The following is a 15495-nucleotide window of genomic DNA, read 5'->3' as shown; positions in this document are numbered from 1 at the left end:
ACTCTGGAACTTGGGTTGCCATGCCTGTGCCCTCTTCCCACTGGTACAGCAACCTTTGAGTGAGTGACTGCTGCCAACAGCTTGCCTCAGTAGACCTAAAGTGTTACCTGTTGGAAAATTTCCCCAAATTCCACACATTGTTTGGATGCCTTCCTATTACCTGTGGAAAAGACCTCTTGCTCCTGGAGGGTCTAATGTCTGCATCCTGGCCATACCAAATCTGGCACTTCTTTCCATCTGAATCCTGTTACCCATAATCTCCAACTTTATCCCTTTTCTGTTCTGTTTTCTTTACTCAAGCTTTCTGTGGCATCCTCAGACCCCACCCTCTCAGTAAATGACCTAGCCTTTTAATGTATCATGGATATAGAGGGTATTTACTATGAACTCAATTTTTCCCCTTTTCTTTATCTCATACCTCCTGACATCAGTATATACTATTTCCTCCAGTACCCTTTTCTCACATGAAGAAGGGACCTCTTCACACCCAACAAGGTTTGCTCTTGTACATGTAACTTTGATCACATCCATTCCCTTCTTCTCCAGATGTTTCTTCAATCCATCATCCCTCTCTCCCCCTGCCACCCTCCAATTTCAATTTCTCTTTGTCTACTTGCTAATTTGTCCATCTTGCATGGTCTTAATTTTTTAAAGGAAAAAAAAAACAACAAAAAAAGACATAACACTAAATGTAAAATGATTTGCAAAGGAATGATTTATTCAACAATTGTCAAGAAACACTTTATTTAAACATTGAAGAGATATTTTTTCTATAGTAAATTAGCAAAGCATTTCTTTCTTTTTTCAAAGTATTTTCCTTACAGCAAACAATTTTCAGTTTCAAAATCAAAATACAACCCCAGGTCATATAGATGTTCACAGTTCTTATGTTTATCTAAGCAACTTGTACATATGTTCAGTTCTAAGATGTTAACTAAATTTCTGGGACAAACATATTGCTTTTCTTTTTTAAACCAAGAACATTAGAGTTAATGCAGAATCCTAAAGATAATCTAGTAGTCAGTAAGTTTTTCTTAAATCTTCACTTTAAATGCTGTTATTTCTAGCACAGTAAGCAGGCACAGTCTTTCATATGCTTAAAAACTGAAATCTTTGGTTGCTACCCTGTCAGCTGGCTTGTACATTGAAGTCAATAATTTTAAGAATGTTTACATTTACAACTTTGAAACAGCAAGGAGGGTAAGTACCCTAAGAGTGCACAATTATGAGCATTTACAATTATAACAACTGTAGTTGAAAACTTTATGCTATAGTTTTGAAACAAGATCTCAAAACAGTACAGTTCAAAATAAAAAATATCAAAAAATTGTCATATGCACAATTTTCCACCATCTGTACGTCAAACATTTAGTTAACTTTTCACTAGAAAAAAAATGCAATAGAAAACTAGAACCATGTTTTACTATCTCAATATTAACATTTATATATAATGCAATATTAACAATTACAGTGGCTATAATTCATCACTAATGCTGACCAGTCAATTTATGCTGAAATTAGGTAAATTTTCAAGAAGTAAATGGTTGCCCACAACCACTTGGCAAGTATACATATGAACTAAAAGTTCCAGATTTGGAGAATAACAAGTTGGAGTCTGGATCATCAGCTTTACTTCGTCTGTTCCTCTTCCTGCTTGGAAACCCTTCTCGTTACCCGTCTTGGTTTTGTTACTTTGGGTGGTGGTGGAGGAGGAGGAGGAGGAGGAGGAGGAGGTGAAGGAGGAGGAGGAGGAGGAGGCGGCGGCTGTGTCTGCGGACCCTGCTCAGAAGAAGGGGCTGCCTGCTCTTGGTCTGCTTTTTGCTTTAAGAGTGTCCAATCAAACATGAAGTCATACTTGTAGTTCAGGCTTCTGAAAAGAATGCGAAATAGCTGCCTGAGGTACATGTAATCGGGTGCTTCTTCAAAGCGAAGGCCACGGCAATAGTTGAGATACATGGCAAATTCTGATGGAAAGCCCTGACACAGAACATCAACGGGGATGGCCATTTTCTTTTCAATGATCTTTTCATACTTTTGCTTCTTGGTTGCAGCCTTTATTCCTTGCCAGGGCAGGCTGCTCTTGTTGAAATACATCAAGACATAACCGAGGGACTCCACATCATCCCTACGGCTCTGCTCAATGCCAAGGTGTGCATTGATGCTGGCATACCGGGCAGTGCCGGTGAAATTTTTATCTTCCCTGTAGGGTATATGCTGTTTTGTTCGGTTATCTCGGTACCGTTTAGCCAAACCAAAGTCAATAAGGAATAACTGGTTCAATCCTGAATAAGACTGGTCCTGAGATCTATTAGCAGCTGCCCCACCCCTTTTTCTCTTCCCTCCAGCCCTATTTCGTGGACGTCCAATACCCATCAAGAAGTTATCTGGTTTAATGTCTCTGTGTATAAAGTTCTTTGTATGCACATATTCAATTCTGGTAATCATCTGGTCAGCCAACATCAGTACGGTTTTCAATGTGAACTTACGGGAACAGAAATTGAAGAGGTCTTCAAGACTAGGTCCAAGCAGATCCATAACAAGGACATTATAGTCTTTCTCCTGACCATACCAACGGGTTCGGGGAATACCCATCCCACCTTGCAGAAGCTTGTAGAGTCTGCTCTCATACAGCAGCTGGGGGTGCCTGGCCTTCTGAGACTCTAGCTTCACGGCCAATTCTTCATTATTGGTGATGTTGACAGCCAGATAGATGTCCCCAAAGGAGCCCGCCCCGATTTTCCGGATCAGTTTATATTTCCCTCCAACAATGAATTCGGAGCTGAGGATATTGCTGCTGCAGCTGCTACTGCTACTCGCCATTCTGCAAGCGTGAGGAGAGGGGACCCCCCAGGCTGCTGAGAAGGAGATGGGACAGGGCAGGACTCACCCACTAGACTCGAGTTTCCAGGAACCAAAGACGGTGGCACCGAATGTAAAACAGGAGTCAAGATAACACCAATAAGTCCCGAGAACCCTGGATACCAGCTGCCGCAGCTAAAACAATAAGTTCTGGCTGCTCTCGGCTGCAGATCTGTGATGGTTCAAGGTGCAGCTGCTTCCAAGACTTCAACCGCGTTGGATAGTCAAAGCGAATGCCCCGGCTGCAAGATGGATAGAGAGTGGTAGGTGGTGCTATAGTACCACTGCCTACCGCCAAGGGCTCCCACGGGATTTATAAAAATCGTTCCACCCACTCTGACTTCCCACCTAAATTTACGGCCCCTCCTTCAAGCCTAAATTTGAAAAAACAAAACAAACAAAAATAAAATCACACTACACTCTCTAATCCTCATTACTTGTCGCCCCTTTATTTCTCCAACTTTTCATGGGAATACTCCTAGAAAAATCTGTCAGTCTGCTCTCCTCTCCCTTCTTAACTCTATAATCTGGCTTCTGACTTTATTTTTTGAACTCAATTTTATTTTATTTTCCATTCTAGCTTTCTCTCCTTTCCTTCCACCAACTTCCCCACCCACTGACAAGGCAAAAAAAAAAAAAAAGAGCTGGGGGCAGCTAGGTGGCACAGTGGATAGAGCACCGGCCCTGAAGTCAGGAGGACCTAAGTTCAAATCCGGCCTCAGACCAAACACTTGACACTAGCTGTGTGACCCTGGGCAAGTCACTTAACCCCAACTGCCTAAACATAATTTAAAAAAAAGAAAGAAAGAAAGGGGAAAAAAATATGAAGCCCATTATAGATATGTATGGTCATGCAAAACAAATTCCCTCATAAGCCCTGCAGAAAGAAAGAAATAAACAAGGAAAAACTATGCTTCAGTCTGAAGTCTCTGAGTCCATCAACCCTCTTTCTGGAGGTGGATACCATGGATAATCATGACTTCTTTGGAATTGTCATGGATCATTGTAATGATCAGAGTTAAGTCTTTCACAGTTCATCATCTTTGCCACATTGCTGCTCCTGTGTAAATTGTTCTCCTGGTCCTGCTCCCTTCACTCTACATTTGCTCCTACAAGTCCTCCCAGGCTTTTCTGAAACCATCCCCTCCATGATTTCTTATAGCACAATAGTATCCCATTACAATCATATACCACAACTTGTCCAGCCATTCCCCAACTGACGAGCATCCCCTCAGTTTCCAATTCTTGGCCACCACAGAAAGAGCTGCTATAACTATTTTTTGTACATGTGAGTCTTTACCCTTTTTCTTTGATCCCTTTGGGGTACAGACCTGGTACTGGTATAGCTGAGTCAAAGGGTATTCACAACTTTATAGCCCTCTGGGCATAGTTCCAAATAGCCCTCTAGGGACCAATTCACAGCTCTATCAACAATGTATTAGTGTTCTATTCTTCCACATTCCCAACAGCATTTGCAGTTTTCCTTTTCTGTCATGTTACCCAATCTGGCAGGTGGGACGTGGTGCCTCAAAGTTGTTTTAATGTGCATTTCTCTAATCAATAGTTATTTACAGCATTCTTTCATGTCACTACCAATAGCCAGTGAAACCCTCAAGGGAATGGAATCTATTATATAAACACTTAATTTCTCCAACTCCTGGAACAATGCCCTACACATACTAGGTGCTCACTAACTCTTTCTGGATGATGATTTACTTTTCTAAATAAAAGCACTGCTCGTATGTAGCTGCCACTTCCTCATTAGCCCATTTTCAGGTCCTGAGGCAATTGTCAAGTCCTTCTGTTCACACTAGGGGAAGGGCCACAAGCCCAACTTCACGATGGTATGAAAATTTAATCACATCTTACCAGAGAATCAAGATCATTTTAATCTCTGCCTGAGGACAGTACTTGGTGATGGTAATAAGATAAATAGGTAACACCCAGGCAATAACAGAACACTCAGGTAACGACCTCAAAAACTCATTTTTTTCTGAATATTTTGGCTAACAGCTGTTGCCCAAACAGTTTTTGGCCATGTCTAACCCTATATAGTCTTTTCTTGGCAAAGATACTAGAGTGGTTTGCCACTTTCTTCTCCAGTTCATTTTACAGATGAGGAAACAGGCAAAAAGGGTTAAGTGACATGTCCCAGGTAACACAGGTAGTAAATGTCTGAGGCCAGACTAGAACTCAGCAAGATGAGTCTTCCTGACTCTAGGATCAGCATATATTCACTGACCCACCTAACTGCCTGTTTTTATTAATACTGGGTAAATAAATAAACTTTGGAATCCTCGCCCTGCAGGATACACCCAAATAAACTAAATTTGAGTTCAACTTAATTGAAAGTTTTTAGTATTTAGCCACAGAGAAGGGGCAGGGAGAACAGGATTGGATTGTCCATGGCATTAGGCATGTAGGCAACAATAGTTTACATGAATACCTGAAACCCTGTATGGTCCGAAACCCATAGGCTAACAATTTCCACCTACTCGTGCATGAATTAAAGTGACTGATCAATTTCCATATTCTCTGCAGCAGAGAAGGTTGGGTATGATGGAGTTGTTTGAGTTATACAGATAAGAAAGGTGCTAATTCTCTGCAAGCTTCCTGCAGAGTAGGGCCATACTGATTAGCATAGTGATGGCCCGTAGCCAACAAATCAAAGCTGGCAATGACATATAATAACAACAACAACAATAACTGATGTTTGTATATAGTATTTCAAAGTTTGCAAAACACTGTACAGACATTATTTCATTGGAGCTCCACAACTCTGAGGGATAGGTAACTGTGTAGTATTGTTCCCATTTTATAGATGAGAGAGCTAAGGTTCAGAGAGGAGACAATAAGTAACTGCCCAGGGTCACACAGATAGGAAGTGTTAAAAACTGGATTTGAACCCAGTTCTTCCTGATGCCAAGCCCATCATTTTATATACCATGTCACACAAGAGACCTATCTTTCTCAGATAGTAATAAAAAAATATGCTGAAGGTTCATTTAATCAGTTCCCTAAGTCCTATGGCTCCTGGCACTAGCTCCATCTTCATAGCCTTTTTGAGACTTGGTGATTTGAATCAGTAGAGAAACCAGAAGCTTTTACCATCTGATCCCATAACTCAGGCTTTATACTCAAACTATCCTCTTTAGGCTCCAGGTTCACTGAAATGAGTACACATACACACACAGGTGCACACACACACATGCGTGCATACACACATTATATATCTATTCATACACACAGTCCCAGGTTCAGTGAGATTAACATATCTAAACACAGGCAAGTTGTGCATGTGCTGACACACATGTATATGCGTACACAAGGACAACAGGAAGCCATCAGATCCTGGTTGGAACTTCATGTCTGAATATTTTAGAGGCTTGCTTCACACACAAATTTTCTAGTAATCTGTTCAGCTATTTCATTGATGGCATTTTGAAGCATTCAATTCTAGAAAATCTTCCATTGGCTTAAGAAAAAACTTAACTCTACACACAATTAAGATACTTCAGTATCACTGAATGGGTGTTGCCTCAGTCAAACTGAGACCTGTTAAAGACCTTAGCTTCAAAAGGCCAAGGTCTCCCACTGCATCCACGGCCATCTCCAGTCGACTCCAGTTGACCTGATCTGTATCTGGCAACTGGACCCAGAGGGCTCCAGAGGAGAAAATGAGGCTGGCTGGTGACTCTGCACAACCCTGCCTCACTTAAACCCAATTCACCTGCAACTCATGACATCACTCTCCTGATGCCATGGTACTCTTTGAGAGCAAAGGACAAATACCAACAACTTCAGGAACACAAACTGTATTGCATCTTGTCAGATTTCCTGGCTCAAACTCAAAAAGAAAAGTGAGAATGAGGATGAGGATGAGGGGCAACAGGGCAGAATGCAGATGCTGTATACGTCTAAAAAGGAGAACGTGCCTTCCCATGTGCTCATGTGCATCTAAAACAAAGTAAGCTCAGTTTTCTCAATTCACCACTTGAAGCCCATGTTCTAAGATGTTAATGGAGGGAGGAGTGATAGAAAGGCAAAGTCTAGGTTTGTAGCTAACATTCATTTAGAGTATTTCTCTCTCTGCTCTCATGGAGTTTACACTCTAATGTAATGAAATAAAACATTTCCACCACAAATAAATACCAGGTCATTTGAATCAGGTACAAATATCAATAGAGGTCAGAGGAGAGAGGGAGAAAGGAAATCATGGAAGTCTTCACAGAGGAACTGTGGCTTAGGCTGAGCCTTGAAGGAAGATAACCATTTTAAGGTGCAGAGATAAGGAAACAGAGAGGGCATCCCAACCAAACTATAAGGAATGGTTTGGGCAAATTCAAGGAAGAAGAATATGGAATTCCAAGTTTGGAACACAGCTGGTAAAATCTGTATAGAATGAAGAGTTCAAGAAAGACAGTTAATATAAGATAGGAATTAACAGCAACAATAATAGTAACTATCCTTTCTTTTTTTTTTTTCCCAGACAAAGACAAGGTTTATTAAGGATTTGCCATATTAGCCAGACTCTTGAGGAATCTGAGAGTCTGTGAGGTATTGGCTAGATTTCAAGACTCTAACAGTAACTATCATTTCTGTAGTGCCTATTATCTGCCAGGCTAAAGGCTTTACAAATATTATCTCACTGGATCCTCACAACAACCCTAGAGGTAGGTTCTATTCTTATCTCCATGTTATGGATGGAGTCACTGAGGAAAACAAAGATTAAGTGACATGCCTAAGATCACACAATGAATAAATATCTGAGGCTGGATTGTAATTTCGGTCTTTCTGAGTCCAGTGCTCTAACCACTGGCCCACCCAGAAATGACTGGGGGCAGCCAGATTGTGGAGGCCTTAAATTTGAGCTAGGGAGGCTACAGTCTCTCTTAGATGTAATATAGGACCAGGGAAGATTTTTAGCAAGGATGGAACATAAGGATATTAACATTCATATTAATTGTTGTTGTTCAGTCATTTCAGTCACATCCAACTTTTTGTGACCCCATTTGGGATTTTCTTGGCAAAGATATTGGAGCGATTTACCATTTCCTTCTCCAGCTCATTTTACAGATGAGGAAACTGAGGCAAATAGGGTGAAGTGACTTGTCCAGGGTCACAGTAAGTGTCTGAGGCCAGATTTGAATTCACGAAAATGAGTCTTACTGACTCCAGACCCAGCACTCTTTCCACTGTGCCACCTAGCTGCAGCAATAATAGTTATAATAATAGCAGCTGACTTTTAAAAAGCACTTTAAAAACTGTGACCATTTTATTTCGTAAAGTTGTTGGGAAGATCAAATCACTTACTCCATTATAAATACCTCAGTTTCACAGATAGAAAAACTGAGGCTCAGTGAAGCAAATTACTGAACTTAGTAGTCACACGACTAACTCCAAGTTCAACACCCTCCTTCATCCTGCAGCCTTAAGGAGATTAGGGCTGATATGTAGGATTCAAGTTAGAGAAGGAGAGTCTGGAAACACAAAGACTAATGAGGAATACTCTTACAATTAATCTGGAGCTCAACTCCTACAGGTACACTCCAGCGAGAAACTAAAACTTGCACCAGACTGTAGGAATAATGTTCAAGCAATTCATTGAGAAATTAGAGCAACTTTTTTTTTACCCCAGAACTGCACAGAAGGTCAGCCAGAAGCCCATGAGCAATAATGAGAGCAAACACCAGCACCCACCCCAAAACTGGTGGCCTCCTGCAGTGATCAGGGGCAAGCCGGAGCCATCGGTAACCTGCACATTTCGGTACCTGGAGGCAGTGAGAGCAGAAAGCACAAGTGAGGGGTGAAAACCAATAGCAGGAAACCAACTTAAGGACAACCTCTGAAAGGTGTGGAATGGTTCCAGGGCTCCAGGAGCACCAAGGACAAGTCCAGGAATAAATGCGCTTAGAACAGGATACCCCAGGCCCAAGGATTCCAAAGTCCCCAAGTACTCTGCACTAAGATACCATTCAAGGCCCTCAAGATCCAGTGGTTTGAACCCCAAATATTCAGGGAGGACTAAACCCCAGAGATAGAGGTCAGCCCAGGAACTATGTGACTTAGGTGGAGACCAAGCACACATACTCAAAAGAGCAGAAAAGAGAGAAAGAGAGAGAGAGAGAGAGAGAGAGAGAGAGAGAGAGAGAGAGAGAGAGAGAGAGAGAAAGAGAGAGACAGAGACAAAGAGACAGAGACAGAGAGAGACAGAGAAAGAGAGAGAGTGAGCCTAGGTCTGGTGTAAAGTCACAAGTCAGAAAAAAAGACTGAAGTGTAATAAATCAAAGGACACACTGACCAAAAGTCATTTTACAAGGCTCAAAGGATATGAACAAACCATTGTCAAAAGAAGAATTGAAAACTATTAACTATACCAAAGAATGATCCAAAATCACTAATAAGAGAAATGTAAATTCAAATAACCTTTAGATTTCAGCTCACACCCAGAAAATTTCCAAAGAGACAAAAGATGGGAACATGTGTTTGCACCTGGTTAACTGCAAACGGTCTCCTTCATTAGACTGTGAGCTTCTTCAGAGCAGAACTGTTCATCTACTTGGTTTTTTTGCCTTTCTTTGTAACTACAACACATGGTATGCACTTATCAAATTGTCACTGGTTGGACACGGCCACTGTGTGCATTTAGTTTATTTGACTCTGTCTGTTTGGTACAAAGATTTTGTTTCTGTTTTTAATTGGAGGAGGCAAGGGGAAGAACGGGAAGTTGAGAAGATAAGTCAACAAGAACGATAACAAAAGGACACTGAAACATTTAAATAAGTACAAAGAAGGAAGCACAAACAAGCAAGCTAGTTCTGAAAGTAAGAAGAGAGTGGATAGTTATGTGTTCATATTTTTGTTGGTTAAATTCAGAGTTTTTTAAAATATATATTTAAAAACAAAGGGAAGATGGAGTCAAGCCCATGTAGCAGAAAATGAACATAGGACTGTAACGTGGCCCTCTAAGAATAGTGCCAGGAATTCTGAAGCTCCGAATAAGCTGGTGAGGGAAGGATGGCGAGGAAAGTGAAGGACAACAAAAAGAATTTTTTTTAAGCTACTTTGGGAGAAAAAGGAGGATCTAAGAAGGGGGAGGACCTTTACTTGGGCAGACAGACAAGAGAGAAGACAAACTGGCTTCATTTTTTTTTTGCTTTTGTTTTCTTTGCCAATAAGAAGGACACTTACAGGGACTATTTTTTGTTTTGTTTTGTTTTTTTACCATTATTTGAATCCTCATTGCTTAGCACACTGTCTGGGGAACATAGTAGGCAGTTAATAAATGCTAATAGACTGAGTGACTGGAAATGACTGAACAAAAATGACTATCAGAGAGCTGATCCCCAGGATAAGTAAAGAGATAGTAAGAGAGCACCCAGCCACCTTTAAATGAATTCAGGTCACCTGGCCCAGATGAAATACATCTCGAACTGGCAGATGTCAGTCATTCAACAAACATTTATTAAGTAATGCATCCAGCACTGGGTCAGGCGCTAACGATACAAAGAAATCCAAAAGCACAGCCCTGCTCTGAAGGATCTCACATTCTAAGAAGGGAAACAATGCTCAGGACCTTGAACCCAAGAGCCTTGGGAACACAATGTTCTCCAACCACCACCACCCCAGCCCAGTCTTCTCCATATGGGGAGGGGAAGGAATTACTGAGGAGAAGGGGCTCGCCACCCCCACCAAAAGCCAAGCAACTGCCACATGCAGGGCAGGCAAATCAGCCTGGCTGATGCAACAGGACATGGTGAAGGAGAGATGGGAGGCAGCATGTGGCAGGCAAATTCAACTCCTGCTACCGGGACCTTGACCACCATTTCCCCTCATACCCTGATGGAGACAGCGAGGACCTTGCAAGCTTTGTAACAGAAATACTTCCAGCCTACTGTCGTCCCGTGGGAGCTCATCTCTTCCGAAGTCCCTCAAAGAAAGCTTTTTGTCACAAAGTCATTTCATTAGAAAGCTGATGAGGTTCCTTCCAAGGCTCTGACCCTGTGAAGTCACTATCTTAGAAGGAGACTCACAGATACACCCCTGTTTTCCCTTAAGGTGACAACTTCCAAAGATGTATGATCCCTTTCCTGCTTCCCTCCTGTTGTTAGCATCAGGACTTCCTTAGAGGTCCCCAAGCTGGATTCGTGGGACTTGATTATGAGCTCTGCCCCTTGGAACTGTGTTTGTTAGGGGCTTCAATTTCAGTCTGCGTAATCTTTACCCAGGTGTCCATATCAGGAGCCCTTCTGAGGTATTCTACTATGTAGTGAGTGGAAAGTTATTGCAGGACCTTGATCATTCCATCATCCTCTTTGGAAGTTACACATCACTAGAATGGTCTCAAGGGATTCAAGTCTTAGGGGCCAGTGATGCCAGCACATCACATGAAAAATGAAGAGAGGTACTTCTAGCTTTACCATTTAGAGGAGATTATTCCCTGGACACAAACTTTCATTAGGAATATGGAGGCAGAGCTGTGCATCCTTCCATCTTTGGAGTGTGAGTCGAACCCAGAAAGGACAATACTCCTTCCTGGATGACTCTAAATAGCAATGGTATAGCCAAGCACATTCCTTAGCCATGCTAAGCCTCATCACTCAGCACTCTCGGCACTTACTGAATATATTATTTTGATTCATGAACTTATCAAAGAATGCTATATCTGGAAGAATAACTCCAGAACCGACTGTTACAATCCATGCTGTTCAGTTACATTAAGGTTAATTGAAAGAAATCCAATAATGGTGCTACCCTTTCATTTGGAAAGCTTCACACGAAGTCTCCTTCACCCCCCTACACAGTGTGAGCGTCCTGACCTCAACATGATAAGAGACCACTGGGCAAGGGGGGTAGGCCCATTCCCTCGTCACTCGTGGACTCAAAGCCTCTCTGAGTAATTCTGCGATGGCAATATATTGCGTGAGGCGCACAGTGGCATCTAATGAGGGTGTGACAAGGGCATAGCAAGAGGGAAGCTATTTAAGTGATTCTCCTGGCTTACCTTCCCCCAAGGGGCTGTGCTGCAAAAGGAGGCATCACTAGTGCCCCCCAGGGCATCCCAGGGATCAAATGAGATCATATCTATAAAGTGCTCAGCATAAGCCTGGCACATAATAGGAGCTTAATAAATACTTGTTTCCTTCCCTTTTCCCCTTCCCGAGGGTTAAAACAGCAAAGTGAGCCCTAAAGACACTGGATTTCTTTTGTATCAAATTTGTTTTTTACTTCATCAAGGCCCAGTTCAAGCCTTGTTTTCTCCACAGTCTTTCCTAACAACCCCAGTGGTTTCTCCTCTAATGACAATATGCTCTCTATTTGTGTCACATATGTTACACTTTTATCCCCAATTAGCACATAAACTTCTTGAGGATATAAAGCATATTATATTTCTCTCTTTTCTACCACCTACTCTCCCCACCCCAAACACACAAACCATGCTAGAAACACCACAGTACTTATAAAATATTTGTTATTAGACAATTTGTTTAATCCTGGGCAAATCACTCAAACTCCCTAACCGGAGCTGAGGTTCGTCCTATGGAGACAGGAAATTGTGGCCTACATGGCCTCTCATGCCCAGCTCGAAAAGCCTTCTATCCTGCAGAGCTCAAGTGGAATGGATACATGAAATATGGAGTATATCTCATTTCACAACAGTAGCTAGTACATATTCTAATGAAATCCCAATTTGGATTTTACTCACCTAGCATATTCCACTGCACAGAGACACTGCTTCCTCCGACTTTCAGGAATACTGACATTTTTCCTAGGCTTCCCTAACATCCGTACAATTGTATTTGCCATGGATTACCTTCACTTTGATAAAGGAAACTTCCCCTTTAACTTCATGTGAAGGTATAGAGGGAGAGGGGAGGAGGAAGGGAGAGAAAGACAGAGAGAGAGGGAGAGAAAGAGAGATGCATACACATATTATGTACATGTGTGTGTGTGTGTGTATATATATACACACACATATTATATATATATATATATACATACATGTACGCGCGCACACACACACACATATATGGCAGCGAGGTGGCACGTTAACAGATAAAGCATGGGACTCAGAGTCAGGACGACCAGTCTCAAATCTGGCCACAGATACTAGCTATATGACTTTGGACAAGTCATTTCACGTTTGTTTGCCTCAGTTCCCATAACTGTAAAATGAGAATAATAGCAGCACCTACCTTCCAGGATTATTGAGATGATAAAATCAGATAATATTTCTAAGGTGCTTTGCAAACCGTAATGTGCCCTACAGATGTAACCTATTGTTGTTGTAGGGCAGCTAGGTGGTGCCACAGTGCACAGAGCACCAGGCCTAGAGGCAGGAAGACTCAGCTTTCTGAGTTCAAATCAGGCCTCTGACACTTCTAGCTATGTGACCCTGGGCAAGTCACCTCACCGTTTGCCTCACTTTCCTCATCTGTCAAATGAGCTGGAGAAGGAAATGGCAAACCACTTGAAAACCTCATGGGGTCACAAAGAATTGGACACGACTGAAACAACTGAATGACAACAACAACATTGTGAGAGATAGTGAGCATTTCTGAAGTACTAACTAGGTATTTGGCGCTGTGCTAAAAGCAAATAAGAATGGCTGGGAAGTGGGGAAAGGGATACTCTGAAGGGGGCAAGCTGCTGGTGAGGAATGAGGCAGAGAAGAAGAAGTAAATGTGAGCACGGCATAATGGTGGGCCAGGCTGCAGAATCACCAATCAGGAGAGTGCAGGTTTCACCTGGAACAGTAGGAGGCCAGGAAGGAGGTAGAGAGGTAGAGACCATGAGCTGAGCGGGGAGTGAGCTGGGAGAGAGCTGGGAGAAAGCTGCCCAGCCAGTTAGCATCCTGCAAGCTACTGCATTACTGGTTAGATGCTGGTGCTGTGAAGTTCACGGAAAACTGAATTCATTCCAGGTCACAAGCTTCTAATCATGACCGGCTGGTGTTTATAGGTCTAATGCCAATAAAGGCATCCAAAAACGACAAATGTACCTGGATCCCAGAGTATTTGCCTTTAACTCACTGTCAATTAGAAACAAAATGATGGCTTCCAGATCTTCTTCTGAATTGGTGCATATATCAAATTTCTTCCCTTCCCCACCTTTGTCTCTGCAATGCAGCAGGAAGGGGCACAGGGTTAAAAACTCATTAAGCATGAAAAAAAAACCCCAAAACACGTTGCTTTCTCACTGTGTGCATTTCTAAATGGTTCCAGTTTCTGGACTTCCCATTTCTAAACCTTAATGTTCCTCTCCTAATGGAAACAGATTATTGGGTGGAGAAGGGAAAATGTTGTATTTTCACAGGAATTTTAAAGACACAGAGGCAGCATTAGGAAGGCAAGAGCAGGCGCACAGAAAAACAAACTATGAGAAATCATCTCCAGATCCGTGTTTGTGTCTACCCTCCAATACTGCTCCATGTGACACAACGAGATGACTATGGTCAGTCAACAGGAGCTATCAATCATCAGCCTTGGGAAGGCCTTAGTTAGCATCAGATACTGTGGAGGAAGACAGAAGAATTAAGAAGTGTGTCACCTGTCCTTGAGGGGTCAAAAAAATCTAGACAAAGGAAACACATACAGCAAACAACTGAGAATAGCATTTACAAAATACCAAATCAATAATTTCCAATGAATATATGTCAGTACAAACCAGGCCTAAAAGCCAAAGGGTACTGAGTAAGGGAGTGAATCAATAGGTTGGTAGGGGTCCATCCTAGAAGACTGTGAAGTACAGAGATTGAGGATGAGGAAAGGGGAGGCCATTTCAAAGAATGCACTTGGTGAGAGCAGAACAAGCTACGTGTGGGAGGGAAATGGCAGGTAAATCAGCCTCATGGGTCTGTGCAAGTAGTATGGGAAGAGAATGGCAAGGAAGAAGGGAAGATGGGTGATGGAAGGTCCAGGGCTCTGGCTTCTATGTAAATTTAGACTGATACCACAGGGAGACATAAGAGAGCTAACAAAAAACTAGTTCAAAGTAGTTAACTCTGAAAGTTTAAGACACAGAATGGAATGCAGAGAGGAAGGACATGAGGAGACTATCAGAATTTCCAAGTCTCTGAGAAACCTTAGAAACATCTCTTCCAACCTCTTCTTATTAGAAAGGAAGAAATTGGGACCCACTGAGGTAACGTGACTTACTCAAGACTACCAGCGAGTAAGTAGTGGACTGACCACTCAAGAAAGCTTAGCTTTGGCTCATGTCTGTGTTCTCCCCCAAAAGGGTGGCAGCAAAGTATTCATTATTTAATGAAGATCAGGTATAGGATTGCTATTTATTTCCTCTCCACAAAATTAATGCTTAAAATTTAAAACTAAGATTCACAAGCATACACGGATCAAGACTTAGAGATGACATGATAAATTATGTCATGCATAGGCTCATTTTCATATTGGCAGGTCAGGTTTTCAGAGCTAGGTGGGCTCTGAATTTTCAGGTTGGCTGTGTCACTCTGCTGCTATTGCTCAGGAGCCTATATTTCTGTACTTTCAATTGACTATCAGCATTAATTAACTAGCTTTTGTTATTAAGGCGGCACCGTAAGACCAATTAGTACAAAACATTCTCCAAACCTGGTCTACTCTCATATACGGATGCATACAGAATCTACGGTAAAGG

General features: G+C 42.0%; 1 pseudogene across 2 annotated transcripts in view; it reads right to left on the bottom strand.

The window, feature by feature from the left end:
• Positions 1-692: 692 nt before the first annotated feature.
• LOC110192325 (casein kinase I pseudogene) overlaps positions 693-15495 on the bottom strand; it is a 46343-nt pseudogene continuing 31540 nt past the window's right edge. For both annotated transcript variants that reach the window (XR_013483586.1, XR_013483585.1), the window contains one exon: positions 693-3101. The product of XR_013483586.1 is annotated as a casein kinase I pseudogene, transcript variant X2 (transcript). The remainder of the gene's footprint in view (positions 3102-15495) is intronic.

Source organism: Phascolarctos cinereus, unplaced genomic scaffold (assembly GCF_003287225.1).
Source record: "Phascolarctos cinereus isolate Bilbo 61053 unplaced genomic scaffold, phaCin_HiC Scaffold_8;HRSCAF=390, whole genome shotgun sequence".
In the NCBI taxonomy this organism is placed as follows: Eukaryota; Metazoa; Chordata; class Mammalia; order Diprotodontia; family Phascolarctidae; genus Phascolarctos; species Phascolarctos cinereus.
This window is presented reverse-complemented; position numbering and strand designations above follow the sequence as displayed.